The sequence below is a fragment of the Macrotis lagotis genome, chromosome 1 (genome assembly GCF_037893015.1).
Source record: "Macrotis lagotis isolate mMagLag1 chromosome 1, bilby.v1.9.chrom.fasta, whole genome shotgun sequence".
In the NCBI taxonomy this organism is placed as follows: domain Eukaryota; kingdom Metazoa; phylum Chordata; class Mammalia; order Peramelemorphia; family Peramelidae; genus Macrotis; species Macrotis lagotis.
Genome location: NC_133658.1, coordinates 213,773,257 through 213,797,400, shown reverse-complemented (window position 1 = coordinate 213,797,400; position 24,144 = coordinate 213,773,257). Strand labels below are relative to the sequence as shown.

Genomic DNA, 24,144 nt, shown 5'->3' with positions numbered 1-24,144 from the left:
CCAGTTTAGGGGCGGCTAGGTGGCGCAGTGGATAAAGCACCAGCCCTGGATTCAGGAGTACCTGGGTTCAAATCCCGTCTCAGACATTTAATAATTACCTAGCTGTATGACCTTGGGCAAGCCACTTAAACCCATTTGCCTTGCAAAAAACCTAAAGAAACAAAAAAAAAAAACAAAAAAAACAGTTTAGGTCAAATGGAACAAGCAAAACAAAAAGCAAATGAGGAAAAGGATGCCTTAAAAAAAAGAATTGGCCAGCTAGAAAAGGAGATAAAAAAAAGTTCTCTGAAGAAAATAACTCCTTCAAATGCAGAATGGAACTAAAGGAAGCTGATGACTTTGCAAGAAATTGGGAAGAAATAAAATTATTCCAAAAAAGTAAAAAATTAGAAGAAAATGTGAAATACCTCACTGGAAAAACAACTGACCTTGGAAACAGATCCAGAAGAAATAATTTAAATTATTATTGGGCTCCCTGAAAGTCACAACCAGGAAAAGAGCCTAGACTTCATTTTTCAAGAAATAATACAGCAAAACTGCCCTGAGATCCTAGAAGAAGAGGGTAAAATAGAAATTGAGGGAATTCACCAGTCACTTCCTGAAAGAGATCCCAAAAATAAAACTTCCAGGAATACTATAGCGAAATTCCAAAACTCCCAAATAACAGAGAAAATTCTAAAAGCTGCCAGAAACAAACAATTCAACTACAGAGGCTCCTTAGTCAGGATTACACAGGACCTGGCATCATCTACATTAAGGACTTGTAGGGATTAGAATGATATTCTGGAAAGCAAAAGATCTTGGTTTATAACTGAGAATCAACTACCCAAGCAAAACTGAATATCCTCTTTCAGAGGAAAAGATGAACTTTCAATGAAACAGGAGACTTAAAACTTTCCTAATGAAACAACCACAGCTGAACAGAAAGTTTGGTCTCCAAGTACAAGACTCTGGTGAACCATAGGGGGGTGGAAGAAAAGAACTAATTATGAGGAACTTAATGAAATTGAACTGTTTGTATTCTTGCACAGGAAGAAGATATTGATAACCCATATGAACTTTCTTATTTATAAGAGCTATTAGAAGAAGCATATATAGACAGGGCACAGGAAGAAGCAGAATATAGTGGTATAATATAGTAAAAACATAGGAGTCAATGGGTGATAAAGGAAAGTACTGGGAGGAAGGGAAAGGAGGTGAAGAAGAAGTTAAGAAATTTCACATGAGAGTCAAGAAAAAGTTTTTTCAATGGAATGGAAAGGAGAAGGCGAGGGGGAATGAGTGAGCCTTCATTCTCATCAGAAATGGCTCAGAGAGGAAATATCATACACACTTAATAGGGTGAGGAAATCTATCTTACCCTAGAGAAAAACAAGAAGAAAGGGATGGGATAAGGGGGAATGGGGGTAGGGAAGGGGCAAATAGGTGATAGAAGAGGGAAGATTGTGGGAGAGGGTATTCAGATGCAACACACTTTTGGGCAGGACCAGGATGAAAGGAGAGAGAGAGAGAATAGAATAAATGAGAGTAGGGAAAAACAAGAGTGGAGGGAAATACAGCTAGTAATAGCATTGTGGGAAAAATATTGAAGCAACTTCTCTGGTGGACTTATGATAAAAAAAAAAGCAACTCACCCCAGAGACAGAGCCATTGGATTCTGAAAACAGACTGAAGTGTATATATTTTTTTCCTCTCACTATTCTTGAGGTTTCTCATCTTCTTGGGGGGGTTTATGTTTACTCTTAAAACAAAATTGTAATAATATAAAATAAAATAAATCTAGATCCTTCACTGAAAAAAAAAAAGAAAAACAGTATAGTTTGGACAACAACCAAGAAAGAAAAAGAGGCAGATACTTCCCCAATTGACAAACGATCAGAGTATATGAAAACAGTTTTCAAATGAAAAAATTAAAGTTATATATATATATCATAATATGAAAAAATGCTTCAAATCATTATTATTTTGAGAAATATAAATTAAAACAATTCTAAGGCATCACCTCACATCTATAAGACTGACTAAGATGACAAAAAGGGAAAATGATCAATGTTGGAGAGGATTGGGACATTGGTACATTCCTGGTGGAGTTATGAATAGATCCAACCATTCTGGAGAGCAATATGAAACTATGCCCAAAGAACAATAAAATTATTCATTCTCTTTGACTCAGCAATTCTAATTCTAGGCCTATATCTAGAAGAAATCATAAAAAACAGGAAAAGTCCCACATGTTTCAAAATATTCATAGCAGCTCCTTTTACAGTGGAAAAGAATTGGAAATCGAGGGGATGCAGATCAATTGAGAAATAGCTAAACATGTTATGTATGGTATGTGAATACTATGGAATATTATTATTCTTTAAGAAACTATAAATGGCTGGATTCTAGAGAAGCATAGAATGAGTTACAGGATCTAATGCTGAGTGAAGGAAGCAGAACCAAGAGAATGTACACATCAACAACAGCATTGTGAGATGATCAACCCTGATAGAAGCAGTTACTCTTAGCAGTTCAGAGAGCTAGGACAACTGTATTAAAATGACTATGGACAATGTTATCCCCATCCAGTGGAAGAAAAACAAAACAAAACAGAACAACCCTTCAGAATCTAATGAACACTATAAAAATTATCTCATATATTTATTTCCCTTAATTCAAATATCTCATACAAAAAATGACTAATCTGTAAACATTTATATAAACATTTATATAAAATGCTAATTTGACTGTTCACTGCTGAGGGAAGGGGAGTGGGAAGGGAGAGTGGAAGGAAATTTTGTAACTTAAAAATGTATATATGCATAGAAATGAAAAAAAAATAAAAACAAAAACAAAACAAAAAAAAAAGGAAGAGTCAGATATGACTGGGTGACCCAAAGGAAACACAAAATAAAACTAGACTGACATGATAAAGATGCAGACCCATGTTAAACTTGCAAAAATAGACTGTTTACCTGGAAATGCTGTTTTAAAAATCCACTATCTCATATTTTATAGTAGGACAGAATTTCAAATGAAAGGGAATTGAAGAGATTGGTTCCTCCAATCCCACATTTTATAGATGAAGACCTGAGTTTAAATTTCATTTCTTGCCTTTAGTATATGCATGACCTTGACCATATCCACTGACTTTGGTGAGTCTGTTTCTTTATACATAAAATGGGAAGGTTTGAATATATAGCCTCTGAGATTTCTTTCTGTACTAGATGTAAGAGATCCTACACCTTGTATAGGTATTAAATGGCACAGCTGGTATGAATCTAGACCTTCTGGTTCAAAATCTGTAACACTTTCAACAGTGCCACACTTACAGTTCTCTTTTTTCAAAGGTTTCCATTTATTTTTCTGTTTTCTCTTGTTTTGTAAATTCTTCCTTTCCAATTCAATCTGAATTGGTACCTCTTTCAGCTTGTGATCAGGAGCTTCTCTTAAATGAATGGTTTCAGATGCTAGAGAATGACCCTGGTTAATGGGAGTTGGTGGGAAATACCATCAAGTTCAGAAAATTTAATACAAACTCATGATGACTAGACACATAAATCTCAAAGAAATCTTATCAGTGAGGGTTTATATAGAACAAGAGATGGGTCAAGATATCAATAGTTTCAAAACAGAATACAATAATTACTCAAGAAACAGTTGTCTTCCATTGCAAAAAAGAACTTGTCAAGTTTTATTGTTGATTATGAACTTTGGAGATGCAATAAAGAATAAAAATTGTGATTTTTTTTTTTTAGTTTGGTGTTTTGTTTTGTTTTGTTTAGGCATTTGCAAGGCAATGGGGTTAAGTGGCTTGTCCAAGGCCAAACAGCTAGGTAATTATTAAGTGTCTGAGGCAGATTTGAACACAGGTACTCCTGACTCCAGGGCCAGTGCACTATCCACTGTGCCACCTAGCCACCATGTGTTTTATTTTTTAATAAAAGCATGTAAATAGTCTAGCTGAAAGGTTACATAAGTAGGGCGATTTATATCATCAGTCTCCCTTTTTGGGATTTCAAAGTTATAAGGTCTAAGACTTAATTGCTCCTTCCAACATTCATAAATCATTTTGAGGCACACTGGGTTTATGGTATTTTCATCAACAGGTGCCAAACACAAATCACTATAAAAACCAGTGGGATGAAAAGAAGAAGCCTGGACTATAACAATATCCTCTATAAGTGAGAATGTCAAATACCTCTTCTTGGCTCTCTAACCCAACCATTCAAATATCAACAACAAGTTTCTCTCCTTGGGCAAATTAACGGTCTCTTATTTTTATTATATTGCCTGAAAATTAAAGAATGAAACTCCGAGAGAAAAATTGAGTCAGAAGAGAGGTCACAGCTCTCTCATATATGTTTTATTGCCTAAGTTATAGGGGGTTCACAACCATTGACCTTTTTTTTAGATGGATAAATTTTAGGTGTTCCATGAAATTAGGTGTGAAAAAATTAGATCTGTATTTTTACTAATCTTTTATTGAAATTTAGCATTTTCTTCAATTAAAAACAGTCATTTGAGAAGGGGTCCAAAGGGCACACCGTTCTGCCAAAGGAATTCATGATACAAATGGATTAAGAATGCATACCCTAGTAGAATATAATTTTTTTAATCTAGATCTTCTGGTTCAAAATCTGTAATACTTTCAACAGTGCCACACTTACAGTTCTCTCTTTTTTCAGATCAGCGTATCTTTGTATTGGTATACCCACAGTCCTAATTATGTGTCAGGAACTGAAATGCTTGCCACTGATTGATAAAAATCAGATTAAGTTTGATAAGTAGAACCATCCTATTAGAATGCATGATAAGGTGCTATGAAACCCACTGCCACATTTAGCTCCAATATACAATTCAATTTATTTAATTTTATTTTTTTAATATAATTATTTTTTAATTTTAATTTTTTCCTTCCCCTTTACTTTATTGCTCAAGCGAGTCTATTATTTTGTGTGGGGGGAGGGGGTATTCTGTTTACTCTTAAACAAGATTATTTTATTAATGTATAAAAACATTATTTGTACAAAAAGAGAATAAATATTAAAAAAATAAAAAATAAATATGATCTCATTTCTGAATATATTTCTCTTCCTTCCCTGAAGATTAAAAGAGGAAGCAATTCAGCAAAAACTACCAATCATATCAATTGCATCATAACTGTATGTTCCATAATTTTAAACAAGAAATCCATTGCTCTATATGAAATTCAAATTTGATTGCAAATATGAAAATGTTACTGTTTTCCTTTTTTGTGTCGTCTTATTAAAAATCAAAGCAAACAAAAGAGTAAACAAAAATAATCCATGTTCTATATACAAAGAAATTATTTTTAAAAATGGGAAAAGTTATACATTTGAAATTGAGGGGATGCCATCATTTGGGGAAGGGCTAAACAAGATATGATACATGAATACTATGGAATACTATTGTTGTATAAGAAATCATAAATGGTCAGACTCTAGAGAAACCTGGAATGATTTATGGGATCTGATGCTGAGCGACGGGAGTAGAACCAAGAGAACAATGTACAAATCAACAACATTGTCAGATGAACAACCTTGATGGAAGCAGCTCCTCTTAGCAGTCCAGAAACCTAGGACAACTGTATTAGCCTGGCTATGGACTATGTCATCCCCATCCAGAGGAAGAAAAAATAAAACAAAACACATTAAAAAAAAACCCCTTCAGAATCTGATGAACACTTTATAAAAATGATCTCTTATGTATCTCTTTCCCTTAATCCTAATTCCTCATACCAAAAATAATCTGTAAACATGCTTATCAAATTATGTATGTACAGTGCTAACCTGACTGTTCAACGTTGAGGGGGAGGGGTGTGCGAAGGGAGAGTGGAAGGAAATTTTGCAACCTAAAAATATACATGTGCATATGGATGAAAATAATTTTAAAAATAACTCAACCCACCACATACTTAATATTAAGTACTTTTCAATTCAGAAAGTATGTTACATAGACCAAATTACTTTCAGATTATTTAGCTGCCAATTACACAGTACAATAAAAGTCCATTGCATTACTCAGTTCTTCCTGTCCTTTGGAGACAGTAAACAAACCACTTGAAAATACACTAGACTAACCACAATAACCATCTGTGCCACTGCCCCTCCAACTGCAGATCAATTCTCTAGATTTTGGAAAGAAAAAAACTATCCTTAGTATCAATAAAGAATGATGGACTATTCTGAATATTTAAAATCAAAACAGCACAAAGCAATCTTTCCAATTACCTCATCTTACCAGGGAAAGTGAAGTCCAGACAAGGGAAATGGCTTTAGTAGGTAGGACAGGGAGAGGAAGTCAGCTAAAACTCATTCTAAAGATTTTGAATCAACCTAGTTAACAGTGACATTGGTCAGTTCTGACTATCTACATTAAATGTTATTTGGGGACTGCAATATGGAATTCACAGAGGCAGCAAGGGGTAGGATAAGGATACTAAATTGAAGTTACCATTTTATCTAAACATATTCAATAATTAGCTCCCTTGCCCCACCCTTGCTTCTCTAGGGCAGGAAGGAAACCATTAGTTGGCCTGATTTGAAAATCAAGTTCTATAAAGCTGGGTTGAAACTTTAGCATGCTTTGGAATTACCTATTAAATGACAGTATTCTGAAGATCCTTTTCCAAAGACAAGTAAAAATACATAATTCAGCTTATCCCCACCTCTACAAAAACAAGTTAAGATTTTACTACTGGGGATATGAAGGACAAAGAAAATACTTTATATTTTTCCCCTACTAATGTTTTCAAGCATCTCTCTAACTAGGCTTAAAATTTAAAACAAAACACAAACTTTTTTTAGGATATAAGGCCTTGACCATGTTTTTCATAAAAGAATTGGGTAGCTATGGAGCCAAATAAAAGACCTTAACAGTCATCTAGTTCAACCCTTTCATTTTGCAGATATCAATGACTGAAATTAGTCTTCTGATGACATCTGAAAATCATGAAAAATCAAAATTTTACAAAACAAATTAAAATTATAAGGTTACCCAAAGGACCACCCAGGAATGAATTATGTGTAAGGAATGGCTCAAAAGATACCAGAGACATCTATCATCAAAAAATGGTCTTTGATCCATCATATAAAGAGGTTTTGAAAAAGTGGGTAGATTTAGAAAAAGTGTATTTCTTCATCTATAAATTGAGAGGAGTTAAAAACTAGTTAAAACCTAAGTTCCTCAAAACTCCATAAGATGTTGACAATATAAACATTTGAGAACCAACTATTACAAATGCAAAAATACATAAAACCTGACATCTCAGAGAGGTTACATTCAAGTTATGGAACATGGACAGACATATATATTAAATAATAAGAAAACAATTCGAACTTTACCTCCCATAGACATCTCAAACTCGATGTGTCTAAAACAAAACTCACTGTCTTTCCCCAAAAATCCATCCCAATTTTCTAAATTTCCCACTATTAAGGACACTACCATCCTTCTCATCACCCAGATTTCCATCCTTAACTTTTCCCTTTCTCCCTTCCTCACATTACCCAAAAGTTAATAAATCATATCAAGTCTTTCTCCACAACGTTTTTCAAATATGTTCCTTTTTCCCTTCAAACAGTCAATACCCTGGTTCAAGCCATAATCACCTCAAGCCTATTACAATAGACTTAATTGATCTCAATTTAGTATCAATTGATTTAATTGATGACAAAGGAGTTTTCATTAAGAACAAGTATGACATGCTCATAAATTCCAGTCAATAAATTCCAATATCATTACCTCTAAGATCAAATACAAGTTCTTCTGGCTAACTTTTAAAGCTATTCATAAACTAGACTTCAATAGATCTTTTCACCTTTTTTACATATTATTCCTCTTCTATACTGTGTCTGGCCAAACTGCAAGGGAAGAGGAGAGAGGCGAATCAAGTCCTGCTGAAAAACATGAATCTTCTACTTCTCAAGCTATATCTAAAGGAGATCAGTAGAAGCCCTTTATCAACCCAACAAAATTAATCACACAATCAAGGCTGAAGGCAATGACAAAGTTCCAATCCCCAGGAAAAGACACTATTTCAAACTTTACAAGGATTTCTCCTGTGACAGCCAGAGTAGTGGGCCTTGATCTGTCAATGGAACTTGACAGACAAAAGACACTTAAAGGAAATTTTCTCTCCCTTATTCCTCCAAGCTGACAATAGACCATTGAGGAGAAGAGGAAGGTAGATTGGGCAGAGTAGGACTGAGAATTTGCCTCATTGCCATCCTTACTATAAGAATAAGATATATCCTGCTCAAAAATACATCCAGGGGGGGGGGGATAGCTAGGTGGCACAGTGGATAGAGCATCGGCCCTGGAGTCAGGAGTACCTGAGTTCAAATCCGGCCTCAGACACTTAATTACCTAGCTGTGTGGCCTTGGGCAAGCCACTTAACCCCATTGCCTTGCAAAAACTTAAATACATCCAGGGATAGCTTTTAATTTTAGCACCAGCTATTACTGCTACAAGGAAAATAAGGTTAATGGAGTGTGTTTGTTTGAATTTAATTTAAAAGGATAAAAAAAGTAGAAGACAATTTATAGCCAAGTAAGATAGATAAGCTTAGAATATATATAAATTGTTATTGACTGTCTGCAGCATTTCATGGATTTGAGTTTTAGACCTAAAATATAAGAACAGTTAAAAGAGTTGTGGAATCGAGAATATGGGTTCAAATCTCACCACTGAGATTTAATAAGTGTGGGACCCTTGGGAAAATTACTTACATTCTCTGGGCCTCCAGTTTCTTTATCTGGACTTTGAGCTGCATTCCCACTCTAGATTATAATCCTACATACCAATTCTTTCATTTTCTTCATCTATAAAATGAGGGCATCAATACTTTTAATGGTCCTTCCAGTTCTAAGGTCCTCCATGATTCAGAGCTAGTACTCAAATTCAGGTGTTCTCATGCTTAATCAAACAGTCTTAATAGTCCATCAATTTGAGTCTCATGGAAACACTTGTACAATATAAAACTAGCTTTCTTGTGCCTGCTCCAGCCCCCCTCCATCTATGAAAAACACCTATGATCACAGCAGAAACAATTTCTATTTTGCTCTCTTCAGTAATCCAGTGAAGTAATCAATCAATAATTCAACAAATTAAGCATAATACAAATATTATCCCCAATTTTCAAGAAAAGGAAATTAAGTCCCATAAAGATTTTATGTCCTATTCTAACTTGAAAAGCTGAGGCTTGTACCCAAGTCAATGATTCTGATATAACTGTGAGCTTGGATCCATGTTTTAATAGCTAAAGTATGAAGGGGAATAAAGTCATATTAAGGAAAATGGAAATAACTGCACCCTCACCCATCTACCTTTTTCCAGAGAAGATTAATGACAATCACTACTTAGAGGAGGAGGGAGGATATATAAGACAATACAAATTTCAGGAGGCAGAGAGAAACCACAAGCAGAATCTGCAAGTGGAATGCTTATTTTTTCAATAACATAGTTATATGATTTCAAGATGTTCAAAGCAAGATTGTTCCAAGTTACATACAGTAGGCTTATCATTGAAGATGCATTTTGTTCCAGAAACCAGCTAGCTTGTTTGAGGGTTAGCAGAGAATGCTTCACTGTCATACATCATCACTCATGAATCAGACATCACACATATGACATATAATTGGGGATATTTTTGAACATTTGAAAGGCTTTTTTTAAAAAAGTAAAAAGAAGGAGCACTCTTCTAAAACATCTTATTTTTGTACAAATTCCACAAGGTCAATAGTAATGTAATATTATTTTAGAAGCCTTGAGGACTTTTGGACTCTACACCTAACCAGCGTTTAAGGTTGCCGATTATAGCAGCAAATACAGTTCTGTTCCAGCATGTGGTTAGAGAAGTGGATGGACAAGAAATGTAGGAAATTTCTGGCATAAAAATAACTCGTGGCTTGTCACTGTGACAAGAATCAATTCCCTGTGACCAAACAGTATGTCCCACAGAGAAGACAGTTCTCCACATAGAAGACACTCAACAAAGATGTACTTTTTCCACACTTTCTCAACTCTGGCACCCACTGAAAGACATCCAAGAGACTTTCCCTTTGGTAACAGTAACTCCTGGGAGAGAAAGTACAGACAGTACCAGAAGTATACATACTAATGGTTATGTTTACCCAGGAGTGAAGGGAAAATGAGGTGAAGGGGAGTGACAAGCAAAAATTTTCAGAGATAAAGATGCTGCTCAATTGTATCAAATTCTTTTTAAATAGAAGCAGGATATTATTTGACCACTAGTATGTGAAGGAATATAACATATACTTGACTAGAAAAGAATACGATCTGAGAAAGATTGCTGTTAGAGGAAAGGCAGTTGTCAAAAAAGAGAGGTCAGTAAATCTCAGATATTAGGAGGTAGAAGGTCTGTCATTAACAAGGTCTATTACCTTTAAGAAGTTATCCTATAGTTTTGTCATTGTTTAGTTGTTTTAGTTGTCTAATTTTCCCTATCCCCATGTGGTGTTTTCTTGGCAAAGATTCCGGAGTGTTTTGCTATTTTCTTCTCCAGCTCATACTACAGATGAGGAACCTGAAGCAAACAGGTCAAGTGACTTGTCCAAGGTCAGACAGCTAGTAAGTGTCTGACACTAGTTATGAACATGAGATTTCCTGATCTGCCCAAAGGTAGAGTGGGAAGAACATTTAATTTGGGATCAGAAGAATAGGATTCCACTCTCAATGCTGACATTTTTCTCTTTGGTATAAATTTTGGCTGTCCCAACTCCATCCTCCTTTTCCTCATATATAAAAATTATGAGGTTGAATTAAGATAAATATTAAAGCCATTTGTGAGTTATATAAGCCATACAAAAATAGGTGTTGAATCTGATTTGAACCATGGTTTGTGGATCTCTGAAGTAGATGATTTCTATATTTTTTCTGATAATGTGTGATTACATTATATGGTATCCATTCAAGATGAAACAATTCAAGGATACTTACCAGGTGGTGATGCCAACAAATAAACACTGGTTAAGAGCTTACTCTGTATGGCACTATGCTGAGCTAAAAGGGCTGGAGATCAAACTATTCAGGGTAACTGATCAAACCAGGACTGTGAAGCCCTGGAGAAGAGAAGACTAAGCAGACAAAAGGGGATTGGACAGATTTCTTCAGGTATCTGGCTTTTGGAAAGAAAGTCATATAATCATCAAGGATTCATTGTAGCTCATTTCCTTATTCAAGACTTACCTCCTAAACTGAGAATTTCAATGGAATTTCCTACTCTTCTGAAGCCCACAAAATAAGGAACACAAAAGAATTCTGGTTGTAATCAGATTCACTCTTATGTTTGCGACTTGCCTAGATCCCAGGGCCCTGATTAATTATTGGCATCTGGTGGCTTTTCCTGACAGGATATGACAGTACTTCCTCTTCTCCTTTCTCAGTCTGTGGGCCATGTGTTAGCATTCCAAGAACTTTGAGAAGCAATTCATCTAATAAAATTACTACAAAAATTTTCACCATATGAAGTTTCCTTCCTTATTAGAATCCTGTAGCTCATGATAGTCACTACATCCAAAAGAGCTTCAATTAACCTTAGATTATCTCCCCCACCCCCAATATTTTCATTGTCTGATTTGGGGAGGATTTTCTTATCCTCTTCCTCATGTCTAGGGCTTATTAATTGTACCAAACCTTTGTACAACCTTACATTACAGAACAAGTACATTCACTTGCTTTTAAACATCAAATTGCCTTTTTTTCAGCATTAAATAAGCTGTTCTAGCATCTCCTTGCTTGGTCTTGTTCTTATAAGAACTGAACGATATTGTGAGTAAATCGTTAGACTGGTTGAAGTCTATAAATAACTTTCAAAAGAAGAACTACAAATTATCAAACCTGAAAACATATTCAAAATATTAGGAATCAGAGAAATAAAAATTTTAAAAATCCTGAATAACTTCTTGCTCCTACATGGGAAAATGCATTGCAGGAAGGGCTACGGAAAGACAAAACATGCTAATTAATTACTGGTGAAGCTGTGATTAACCATTATTTCTTATTTAATCATTACATAATGTATAATGTGTGCTCTATATAATCATTTGATATAATATGTAATCTAATCTAATAACAATCACAATAATATTTACACTGATCTTACAAGGTTTTGTGAAGAACAAATGAGATAATAGATAGAAAACATTTCGCAACTTTGAAATGCTATACAATTGCTAGCTATTATTAAGAATCCTGGAAAGTAATTTGGAATTGTGCCAGAACATTGCTAAAATGTTGATACCATTTAACCTAGAAAATATGAGATCCATTCCTTAGTATAGTGCCTGGTAAGCACTTTGTATTTTTTTTTTTTGCTTTTTAGTTTTTTCAAGTCAATGGGGTTAAGTGGCTTGCCCAAGGCCACACGGCTAGATAATTATTAAGTGTCTGAGGTCAGATTTGAACCCAGGTAATCCTGACTCCAAGGCCGGTGCTCTATCCACTGCGCCACCTAGCCGCCCCCAGCACTTTGTATTTTGATTGACTAATTATATTGCAAGGAAGTTTCTGACTGAAAAATCCATATTGTGGAATAATAACATTGTCATATAATGGTATATGATATATAACTATTGTTATATATAATAAAAATCTGGAAAAGAGCAAATATGGTACAAAGGAAAGAACATTGATTCTGAAGTTAGAATTTAGATTCAAAGCCACCTTTTTTGTTAATTAACTTCCATTTGACTGAGATTCTTCATCTACAAATTGAAAGGGATGAACTAGATGGAATCTAAGGTTCTTTTCAACCATTTATCTACAATTCTAAATAATATATTTGTGCAATGATTGGAGAATGGTTGAACAAATAATGAAACATAATAATAATAATAATAATAATAATAATAATATAAAGTGGAACAATGCATAAGGAATAGCTAATATATAGTTTAGGGAAAAGTTTGAAAAATTATTTGAAATAAAGCAAAATGAAGAAAGCATACAAAATGAATACAGTAACAAGGCTATGTTCAATGATAGAGTGTTTCAAATGTGTTAGTATAGTTTAAGCTATTTAAAAGCTACATTATAAATAAATTAACTGGTTCATAGACCACCTTACTCTACTTCAAAAAACCTTACATTACCTCTGTCATGGTGTTATTAAAAGGGAAGTACTATGTAAATCTAGGGTATTGTGCAGTTATTTGTTGTTACTGTTGTTATTTCAACTTATCTATTTCTCTTCTGCTTTTCAAATTTTCCTGTTTTGTGCTTATTTTGGGATTATTTGTTGAGTCTCTATTTCAAATGACTATTCAATTCAATAAAATTATCCTTTTCTAATGTACTAATCTGTTTTAGGTTTGTATTTTTTTCCAACAGACTGCTTTATCTACACCCAGTAATTTTGTTATATTGTCTCTTCAAAATCAACTTGTTTCTAAGATCTGTTCTTTGACCCATAAGTTATTTGGCAGTTCATTATTAAGTCTCCTTTTGAGTCTTTATATTTGATCTTAAACTGTTTACTATTTTATAGCATTATGATCTGTAAAAGATATATTCAGTATCTCTATATTTATTTACAATTTCTTTTTCCCTAATATATTATATCGGTTTTGCAAATGTGTTCAGTGATGCTGAGGAAATATGTATATTTTAGTAGTCCCATTTAGAAGGTCCCTTAAGCCTTTAGCTCTAATTTCTCTGACAATTTGCTCGATTCTATATTTTCTATCTGCAAGATTTTTCATTACTGTTCAACTTATACTTGTTTTTTACGAAAGTTCTGAAGTTTGCATAAAACCTAGGGACTCTGAAACAGCAAGAAGGATTCCTTTAATCTTTCCATCTTATCTGTGGCTATTAAGCAACTATGACAATCCATGAAATGAACTCTAGAGATTCTTGGGCCCTGCCTTCCCATATAATGAAGCACTCTGAGAAATTCCAAGCCTTTTGAATTACTTTATAATTGAACTCTCTATTTGTAATTCTATCTTGGACTATAATAAGGACTTAAGAAATCTCTGTATATTAATTCATTCATTTATAGAGGCTAAAAGAATTCATCCATGTCAATAACGAAGAGAAAAATGAGGGGCTTTCAACTGAAAAGGATTTTAGCTATCAAACCCAATCCCTTTATTCATTTATTCATTCATTCATTCATTTATTCATTTTTAGGATTTTTTGCAAGGCAATGGGGTTAAGGGGCTTGCCCAAGGCCACACAGCTAGGTAATTATTGTCTGAGGCCGGACTTGAACTCAGGTACTCCTGACTCCAGGGCCAGTGCTCTATCCACTGTGCCACCTAGCCACCCCTGTGCCACTTAGCCGTTCCCCAACCTTTTATAAGTTGATAAATGGGGTACAGAAAAGGGGAAGTGAATTAACAAGGTTGTATAACAGATCAATGACAGACATAAAACTAAAACAAGGGCTTCCTAGTTGTTCAGGTTTAGATCTGTTACTTCAAAACATATGAAATGTCAAAGCTAATCAAGAAAAGTTGGTAAATTTTAAAAAAGGGGAAGGAGGACTAATCATATATACAAGAAGAACTAAGTTGGACAAGAATGCCAATTGCTAAATTATCTAATACAGCTGGAGTGCAACCCATAAACTTGAAAGCTTGCCCATCAGTTGGTAACTGAGGCAGACAATTCAAATGGATTAGTCTATCCTATTCCTTCTTAATGCTAGGACCTTCCCTCTAAGATTCAAATCAAGGTTATCTATCTCAATCTTGTCTGCATATTGTAGTTTGCTGTTGTCTCCTCCATTGGCCTGTAAGCTCCCTGAGAGCAGGGAATATTTTTTGCCTTTCATTTTATCTCCATTGCTTAGTATTATGCCTGAAAGATAGTGGTGCTTCATACATGTTAACTGATTGAAGCCCTCATTCTCTTCTTCCACATCTCATCATTTGTTGATTTTGCTTCAAAATATTCCTCAAATTGCTCACTTAGTCTATATTTTTAAAGTCATCAGTCTAATTTAAAGTCTTCACCACTTCAGACCTTGATTAGTTTAATTCTTCTTTTCAGATTCAGGTACTGAGGTCATTTAGTAGAAATTTCTCCTTTACAAATTAAGGAAACTGAGACCTGAACAAGTTAAACAATCTGGAAAAGATAACACAGGTAGCAATTGGTAGTGCCAGCATTTGAACCCAGATCCTCTGACTACATATTCAGCACACCTCCTTATAATCACACTGCATCCTCTGTCCCCAACATTCTCCAAACCAATCTTCCCAAGGCAAGGCTCTCTGATCACCTCATTCTCATCTGAAAAACATCAAAGGATCCCAATTGTCTGTGAGATGAAAATCAAGAATCTGAGGTCTGTCTTTTCCACAAACTGGTATCAAATCACTTAATGGACTTTTATATCTCTCTGCTTCCTTCCCAACACACACACTATTCCATCATGGACACTAACTCAAACTTATCCTAGGATTTCCACATATGTCTTTGCTATTCCCCCTTCTGGGAATGCCCAACCCCTCTATTACATCCAATACAATCTTTGTGAGCTCATCTCAACCAATGCTTCTGCCACTCATTCAATCATTAATATTAAGCACCTATTAATCACCTATGAATGGAATATAAAGATCAACTGAGACAGTGTCTGCACTCAGAAGGTGTATATATATATATATATATATATATATATATATATATATATATATATATATATGTGCAAGAAAGAAAGGGGAAAAGGAAAAGAGGGAAGGAAGGGGAAGAAGGGCAAGGGGAAAAGGAAAAGAGGAAGGGAAATCAAAACTGAATGCTCTGTAATTGGAATGACCATGGTTGACTCAAGAGAAAAATTAATAAAACATGGCTTCATGATTATGATGTAAACACATATAATCAATAAAATCCCCAAAATAGAAAAATAGCATAATGAAAACTAATTAACATTTACGTCAGGCACTAAAAAAGCATTTCGCTCTACTTTGGAATCCCTAGTTTCTTCCTAATGCAATAAGGAAACTAACAATTATAAGAATTAGGATCAATGAAGTGACTGACCACAATTAGAAAGGGGGGGGGATGGAGGGGGAGAGGGAGAGAGAGAGAGAGAGAGAGAGGTGATAAACTCAAGTAGTAGAATGAAATATGCATTTTTGTACATTACCAATACAGAAATGTGCTTGTTTGACTCTGCCACCAAGGGGAAATCAATGCGACCTTCAATAAATAGGTCAGAAGTTGACAAGTTGATCTTGGCCTTCTAGGAGAACAAAACTGACTCCAGGTGGGAGGCTTCCCTAAGTACATGGAGACAGCAATGTTCGAGTAGACCCTGAAAATACTGAAACCCAATGGCTAAAAGAGGGATCAGAGTTGGGAAGAGGTACCTGGGGAAGTTCAAGCATCCTAATGCCAGCAATGTTGTTAAAACCTATGAGGGCCAAACATGAGTATCCTATCTCACATGAAAAAAATGAAATATTTAGGAAAAACTATGAAGATTATTATCAAAAACAACTAACTGGAAAATTATTCCTCACAATAATTTTTAAATTAAAAATAATACCCAGATAAAAGCTCTAGATATTATCTTTCAAGAAAATTGCCCTAATCTCCTAAAGCTAAAGATAAAAGTAAAAACAGAAAGAAACTACTAGGCATCATCTGGAAGACATTTCAAATTAAAAGCACATAAAATTATCATTCAAAAATCCAGTGCTTTCAGATCAAAGAAAAATAATGAATACAATCAAAAAGAATTCAGATATCAAAAAGTAAGAGTCGAGATCGTACAAAATTATGCTGCAACCATGAGAAAGGAAATCTTAGAATAAAATATGTCAAAAGGCAAAAGAAAAAATAAAACCCATAATAATAATTTGTAAACCTTATTATAATCGCCCAAGGGGAGAAAAATGTTTAATTCATCAGAGGACTTTCAAGAATTCCTGGAAAATACAATAGTGCCCCAAACAACATTAGAAACTTCTAGTAGATAAGAGGAAACCAGAAAGAAAACTAATCATATTGGGAAAATTTTAAGAGGACAACTGACAATCAACTGTTGATAACCAAATACAGGAGAAAGAGATGTGCCCCTTCAGTATTCAATTGTTTTCAAGAGTCACAGTGAATTAGGATCAACTCTGGACTAGGTAAAAGGCCAAATAAAACTATAAAAAAAAGATGGATTTAAAAGAGATACACAGAAAAACTAGATTATGCCTAAAGGAAGCAAATGGTAAAGAAAAATATCAATGTTTAATATCTATGAACAGAAAAGCATAATATCTATGTACATAAAGGAAAAGCTACTACAGAGAAACAGCAAAATTACAACATTTAGGGACCTCAACATACACTTTCAGATCTAAATATATCTAACAGAAGATAAATAAGAAAAATGAGATAAAAACCAGAGCAGAATTATAGAAAAGTTAAACGATATCATGGATCTGTGTTGATAACTAAAGAAGATTTTTTAAAATGCACGTTTCTCAGTTTGCATTTCACCTACACAAAAACTGACCATTTGCTAAAGGATTAAAAAATTCAAAAGCAGAAATAAGAGAAACAATTTTTACTCATGACAATAAAATAAAAATATAATCAATAAAGGGTAGTACTTAAAGAAAGATTTGAAACATAGTTCTCAAGGAAATACTGATAAAATAATAAATCCAGAAACAACAGATCATTTTAAATAAAGTTATACAACAAGAGACAACATACCAAAATTTTTGGAATGCAGCCATAGTAGTCCTTGGGGGAACCTCTATTCTCTAAATACCTTTATCAACAAAAGATTGTTGAATTTGGTGTGCAACTAAAAAGAGAACTCGAAAAGCAAAAAAAAACTCAAAAATCCTTTGACAATCAAAGAGGCAAATTGAAAATAAATAAAATTGAATTTATAAGTAAAACTCAGGGATTTTTAAACTAATAAAATAGCAAAACCTTAGCTAATTTTGAAAAAAAGAAAGAAAAACTAAGTTGATAAAATCACAATTGAAAAAGGGAAATTTTTAAAAGATTAAATGGCACAAAGGAAATTGCTGGAACTATTTTGCCTAATTATAATCCAACAAGACTGAAAATAAATGTAATGGATCACTTGTGGAAGCAAAAAAAAAACTTAACTGAACAAGAGAATTAAATGGCCTAATCTCAGAAAAATCAATTTAATAAGCCATGAATGAATTAACAAAGAAAAAAAGAAGAGGGGAAGATATAATTATAGATTCTATCAAACATTCAAACAAATATTGATGACTCTATCACAAGTTGTTTGCCAAAATAGAGAAAGAAGACATCCTACCAAAGTTCTTCAATGAGACAAATATGGTCCTGATACCTAAACCAAGGAGAGATAAAGCAGAGAAAGAAAACTATAGAACAGTATTTCCATGTAGACAGATGTGAAATTATCAAATCAGACATTATCAAAGAAGCTCCAGAAGCAATTAAAACATCATACAGTATAATCAGAGTCAATTTAAACTAAACAATCAGAGTTGGTTCAATATTAGGAAATTATAAATAGAACAGGTCTAAGTAACAATAAAAGTTATATTAGTAGAAACAGAAAGCTTTTGAAAAATATAACTCTTTTATTTTAAAACATTTAAAAGCATAAGAAAATACAAGTAGATCTTTCATTAAAATGTTAACCAGTATCTAAAATCAAATGCAATCATTTCTAATGGGGAAAGACTAGACAGAGGTCTTTCCAATAAGCTCAAAAGTCAAGCTCAGAAATCTATTGCCACCCCTATTATTTGATATCTTTATAGAAGTGTCCCCTATTGAAGTAATATAAGATCAAGAAATTGAGAGAAAAAGCATAGGCAAAGAAAAAAAAAACAAAGTTATCATTCTTTCCAGATGATATGATAGTTTACTTAGAGAACCTGAGAGGCAATAAAAATAATTAATTGAGCAAATAAACAGTATCAGTAAAATGATAGTATATTAAATGAATCCATGAAAAACATTAGCCTTTCTATATACTGCCAATAAAACCCAGCAGGAAGAGATTTTCAGAAAGCAATTATATTCAATATTAGATTGATTCAATAGCAAAATATTCTTTTCAGTACTATATATTTGGAGACATCAATTGATCATGCTTGAGTCATGACAATATAATAAAAATAACCAATTACTAAACTTAGATATCTTGTCATACTAGTTATTATAAAACTTACTTTTCTAGAACAAGATAACATTCTATAACAAAATTTATTCAGTAAAAACTTCAAGAAGAATGAGAAAAAAAGGACTGAAAGGAGTTTAGCAGTAACTGATTTTAAATAGTTCTGTAAAGCATTAATTATCATCTTCATTTGGTACTAATTGAAAAATTCAAAGTTACTCAGTGGAATAGACTGGGCAAACAAGATTCAGAAACACCAAGCCATAGTAGCGAAGTGTTATATAAACCCAAGTATATCAAATACCAGTAAAAGGACTCCCTATGTGATAATGAAAGTTTTTTTAAAAAATTGCTGGGAAACCTGGAAAGCAATCTGGCAGGATATAGGTCTATGCTTACATCTTGCACTATATACCACAATAAATTCCAAACAGATATATGGTCATTAAAGGCAATTTTTTAAACAAATTAAAGAAAAGAAGGAAATACCTTTCACAACTATGGATGGGGAAGTGTCCTTGAACAATGACAAAGATGATCCTAAAAGACAAAAATTAATAATTCTCATTATGTAAATATAAAAGCTTTTAAAATAAACTTTAATTAAAAGAGAAACATGGGGGGAGGGGGAGGGGGATTGTGGCACACTTTTTCTGATAAAGTTCTGATAGCTAATATACACAGGAATAGATATAAACACATTAGACTAGAAATATTTCCCAATAGATAAATAGGCATAGAAAATAAATGGACTGTTTTCCACTGAAAAAAGACAAGCTTTTAAAAGCCTTAAAAATATTCCCAAAAAATCAATAATATAATCAATTAAAATTAAAGTAACATTCTACCCATCAGATTGGAAAAGATAACAAAAAGGTAAATGACAAATTTTTAGAGAAGCTAAAAGACTGAATTTTTGGAGCTACTAGTCTTAATCATTCTGAAAAACAATTTGGAACTATATCCCTAAATAGTACCCATTGATCAAGTTAAACTACTACTAAAAATAATATTAAGTATAGATGATAAAGCAATCATAGAAGGGATGATGATTATGATGATGATTAACATGTATATATAACTTTAAGGTTTGCAAAGCCTTGAGCTTTACTACAACTCTCTAATGTAAGAGCTATTATTTACATTTAAAGATAATGAAAATGAGAACAATACATATTAAATAACTTGCCAAGGTCACAGTTTTGGCAATTGTCAGTGACAAGATTCAGAAATTCATATTGTCCTGATTCTGAGTTTATAACACTGTAGTTTATATCCACTACACTATTGTAGTTCAACTCAAAAAGCCCTGAAACCACATATTGAAACCATATATTATCATTAATTATACTGGATTATATTTTTCTTTATTTTGTTAAATATTTCCAATCACAATTTATTCTGGTTCCAGAAATAAAGTTTGACACTTTTGCAATATACCATTTAACTGACTAAACTATTTATAGCTGTTTTTATAATCACAGAAAAGAACTAGAAACAAAGTAAATAACCCCCAGTTAGAGAACTAAACAAATTAAAGCATATAAATTATTTAAAATACCATTATAGCATAATTAATGTTTAAATCAGTAGATTCTGAGAAACCTAGGGATATCATATGAATTGATATAATATTACCTAAGTAGAACCACAAGGACAATTTTTGAAATGATAACAGTGATGCAAAGCAAACCAATTTTAATACTTCAAAACTGATGAATATAATGATGAATCATGCCTTCAGAAGATTGGTGATAAATCATTTGGCAGAAATATACTGGACTAGAGGTGAATAATGAGACATATATTTTCAGAAAAAAATCACTGACTGCTTATCTTAATTATTACTTATTAAAACAGAGATATTCAATTTTTATGTGAAATGAAAGTTAACTAAGTAGTGATCTTGAGGGAGGGAGTAAAGAAAGAAGGGAGCAAGGAAGGAAGGAAGGAAGAAAGCAGGTTCTTAGCTGTTCTTGGATACTAGCTAAATTCCCTAGCAGATGGGTAACTCTTTGCCTATTGTGATGATGGTTCACAAGGCCAATCATGGTAAATGAAGAAGAAAGTCAAAAAATACACTAAAGGTGGTATCAATAGGCACTCCCATATCCCAGTCTGACCATTCCCTGTTCCCTCCAAGAGTACCAACTTACCCTAATAGCAACCTCCAGGACAAGGAACCAAAAAATGACTAATTACTGATCTCTGTTAGTCACCTTCCTCTGCACATGATCCAGTTTATCCTATACTTTCTAAGATATCGAGGCTGAAACTGCAAGTAACTCTTGATTATCATCTCCATCATTCTGGTCACCATAACTATCTAAATGAATTATCTTTCTAATGGCATCACTATCCTTTCAGTTGCCTGAGCTCAAAATCTAAAGAGTTGCCAATTTCTCTTTCTGTTTGAAAAGGGGATTGGATTGGATCTAACTTTATGATCCCTTCTAATTCTAACATTCTTTCTGTAACCAACCCTCTTTACATCCAATCAACTGCCAAGCATTAACAATTCAATTTTTTCAATGTGTCCTTCAGTCATAACCTCCCTTCCAAAAGTGCTTCACCAGAATTCAAGTCCACATTACTATTTACTTCAACTCCTACAAAATACTCTATTCAATTTCCACATTTCCCATTTCTCTACACCCTTCAAGCTACTAACACATTTCTAATGAATAAAAATGATCATGTTATTTAACCTATCAAAAAATAATGGTCTCTGTTAGAAATAGGAATACCCACCTCACGGAGCTTTTGAAAGAAAAGTACTTGGAGCTTGAAATCAAGTGTTACTTTAGACCTGGAAAGAACCTTGGAAATCATCTAGTCCAACTCCCTAATTTTATCATTTAGGAAAGTGAGGCCAGGGAAGATTGCGTGACCTGCCTGAAGATACAAAAGCCCACAAAGTATTTGCCACAGAGCAACAAAGCTGGAACTTAAATACAAGTCCTCCGAGTCATTTCAAATTCAAAATTTTTTTTAACACTGAATAATATCTAATGTCCTTAATCCATCAGAGAAGTTATCTCCACAATCTTGTTTCATCTGATCTTTCCAGTTCTAGATATGCTATTATTCAAACTAAATATTACATCTTTTTTATGCACTTGTTATTGTTTAGTAGATTTAGTTGTGTCTGATACTTCCTGACCCCTTGAACGACAATGTTCATGGGATTTTCTTGCCAAAGATAGTGGGAATACTTTGTCATTTCCTGTTCCAGTGCATTAAGGCAAAAAGATATTAAGTGACTTGCCTAGGGAGGGTCATACATGACTTTGCACAGCCTGCCTCACTTAAATCCAATTCTCTTGCAATTCGGGACATCACTTTGCTGATGTCAAGGTCCTCTTCCAGAAAGAATGACAACAATAACCTGTAAGTAGTTTGAACTGTTCCCATGGGAACCCAACTGGCCAGTTCCTGTAGGACAACACAGTAGTACTTTTCTTCCTTTTTTGCTTTCCTTCCAATTTTTCCTTTCTTCTAGCTTCCTTCCTCTCCCTCAGTTAACATAAAGTATCATCTGAGGGTGCTCCTCCCAAAAGAATGTAAATGTTGATCATACCTCTCAAGATATTTGGGTGTTTATGGGTTACATTTCTTAATTAAGCACCTCCCCATCTACCCAAATTGAATTACTTATTCAGTGCCATAGCAATCAAACTACCAAATAACTACTTTATCGAGCTAGGAAAAAGAGTAACAAAATTCATCTGCAGCAACAAAAAGGCAAGACTAGCAAAGGAAGTGATGAAAAAAATTGTAAAAGAAAGTGGCCTAGTTCTACCAGATCTAACACTATACTTTAAAGTGGCAGTCATCGAGCTGATCCTGTGAAGTGAAGAAAAGCCGGAGTGCTCGGCCTGCCCAGCTGCTTCATCTCGGCTGCGCTCCGAGGCCAACCACTCCCCAGCCGCTGGCACCATGGCTCTCAGCGACGCCGACGTCCAAAAGCAGATCAAACACATGATGGCTTTCATTGAACAGGAAGCAAATGAGAAGGCTGAAGAAATAGATGTAAAGGCAGAAGAAGAGTTCAACATTGAGAAAGGTCGGCTTGTGCAAACACAGAGATTGAAGATAATGGAATATTATGAAAAGAAGGAGAAACAAATTGAGAAGCAGAAAAAAATTCAGATGTCCAACTTGATGAATCAGGCAAGATTGAAAGTCCTCAGAGCCAGAGATGACCTTATCTCAGACTTATTAAATGAAGCAAAGCGGACTCTCCAAGATAGTGAAAGAGAAAACCAGGTATCAGGTGCTTTTGGATGGTCTGGTGCTTCAGGGTTTATACCAGTTACTCGAGCCACGAATGATTGTCCGTTGCAAGAAAGAAGATCTTCCTCTGGTCAAGGGCGCAGTGCAAAATGCAATTCCTATGTACAAGATTGCAACCAAAAGAAATGTTGATGTTCAAGTTGATCAGGAGGCTTACCTGCCAGAAGAAATAGCTGGAGGTGTTGAGATCTATAATGGGGATCGTAAAATAAAAGTTTCTAATCCCTAGAAAGTAGACTGGACCTTATAGCCCAACAGATGATGCCAGAAGTCCGTGGGGCTTTGTCTGGTGCTAATGTCAACAGGAAATTTTTGGATTAAGCATCTGATGAGGTGGAATCCATTGCATCTGCTGTATTGATAAGTTATAAAAGTATCTAAAATTGAAGAAACAACTATCAATGTTACTCCTTTTTGATGCTTTGACACTGTCCTATGTTCTTCAGTGGAATAGCCTTTGCGTAGAATGTTGCCAGCCTAATTGTTAACTTTGGGAGAGGATTTATGGACTTAAAACTGTTAATCAGAAATAACTTAAGTTCTGATGTCCTATATCCTAGGGGCAGGGGGAATACATATCAGTTGCATGGAGTTCACAGAGAATCCTCCTTCTGTGATCTGCCTTAGATTGGAGTGAGCTCTGTATGTGCAGTACATTAGCCTCTTTGTATTGATTTCTGTATAATATGTGTGTATATATATATATGTATATATATATATATATATATAT

The 24,144-nt window shown here is 34.1% G+C and overlaps 1 protein-coding gene and 1 pseudogene across 3 annotated transcripts in view; one reads left to right on the top strand and one right to left on the bottom strand.

Annotated features, from left to right (window-relative positions):
• The window catches only part of RNF144A (ring finger protein 144A), a 332,710-nt gene that overhangs the window by 283,937 nt on the left and 24,629 nt on the right, over nucleotides 1-24,144 (bottom strand). Inside the window, exons 3-4 of one of the 3 annotated variants that reach the window (XM_074209608.1) lie at nucleotides 19,608-19,658; nucleotides 18,282-18,317 (exon numbers count right to left, since the gene is read on the bottom strand). The gene's annotated coding sequence lies outside the window, so the exon portion shown is untranslated. Of the gene's footprint in view, nucleotides 1-15,180; nucleotides 15,269-18,281; nucleotides 18,318-19,607; nucleotides 19,659-24,144 lie in introns of all 3 variants that reach the window. The other 2 variants (XM_074209609.1, XM_074209607.1) reach the window with 2 other exon arrangements.
• LOC141504538 (V-type proton ATPase subunit E 1 pseudogene) lies at nucleotides 22,987-23,752 on the top strand (annotated as a pseudogene).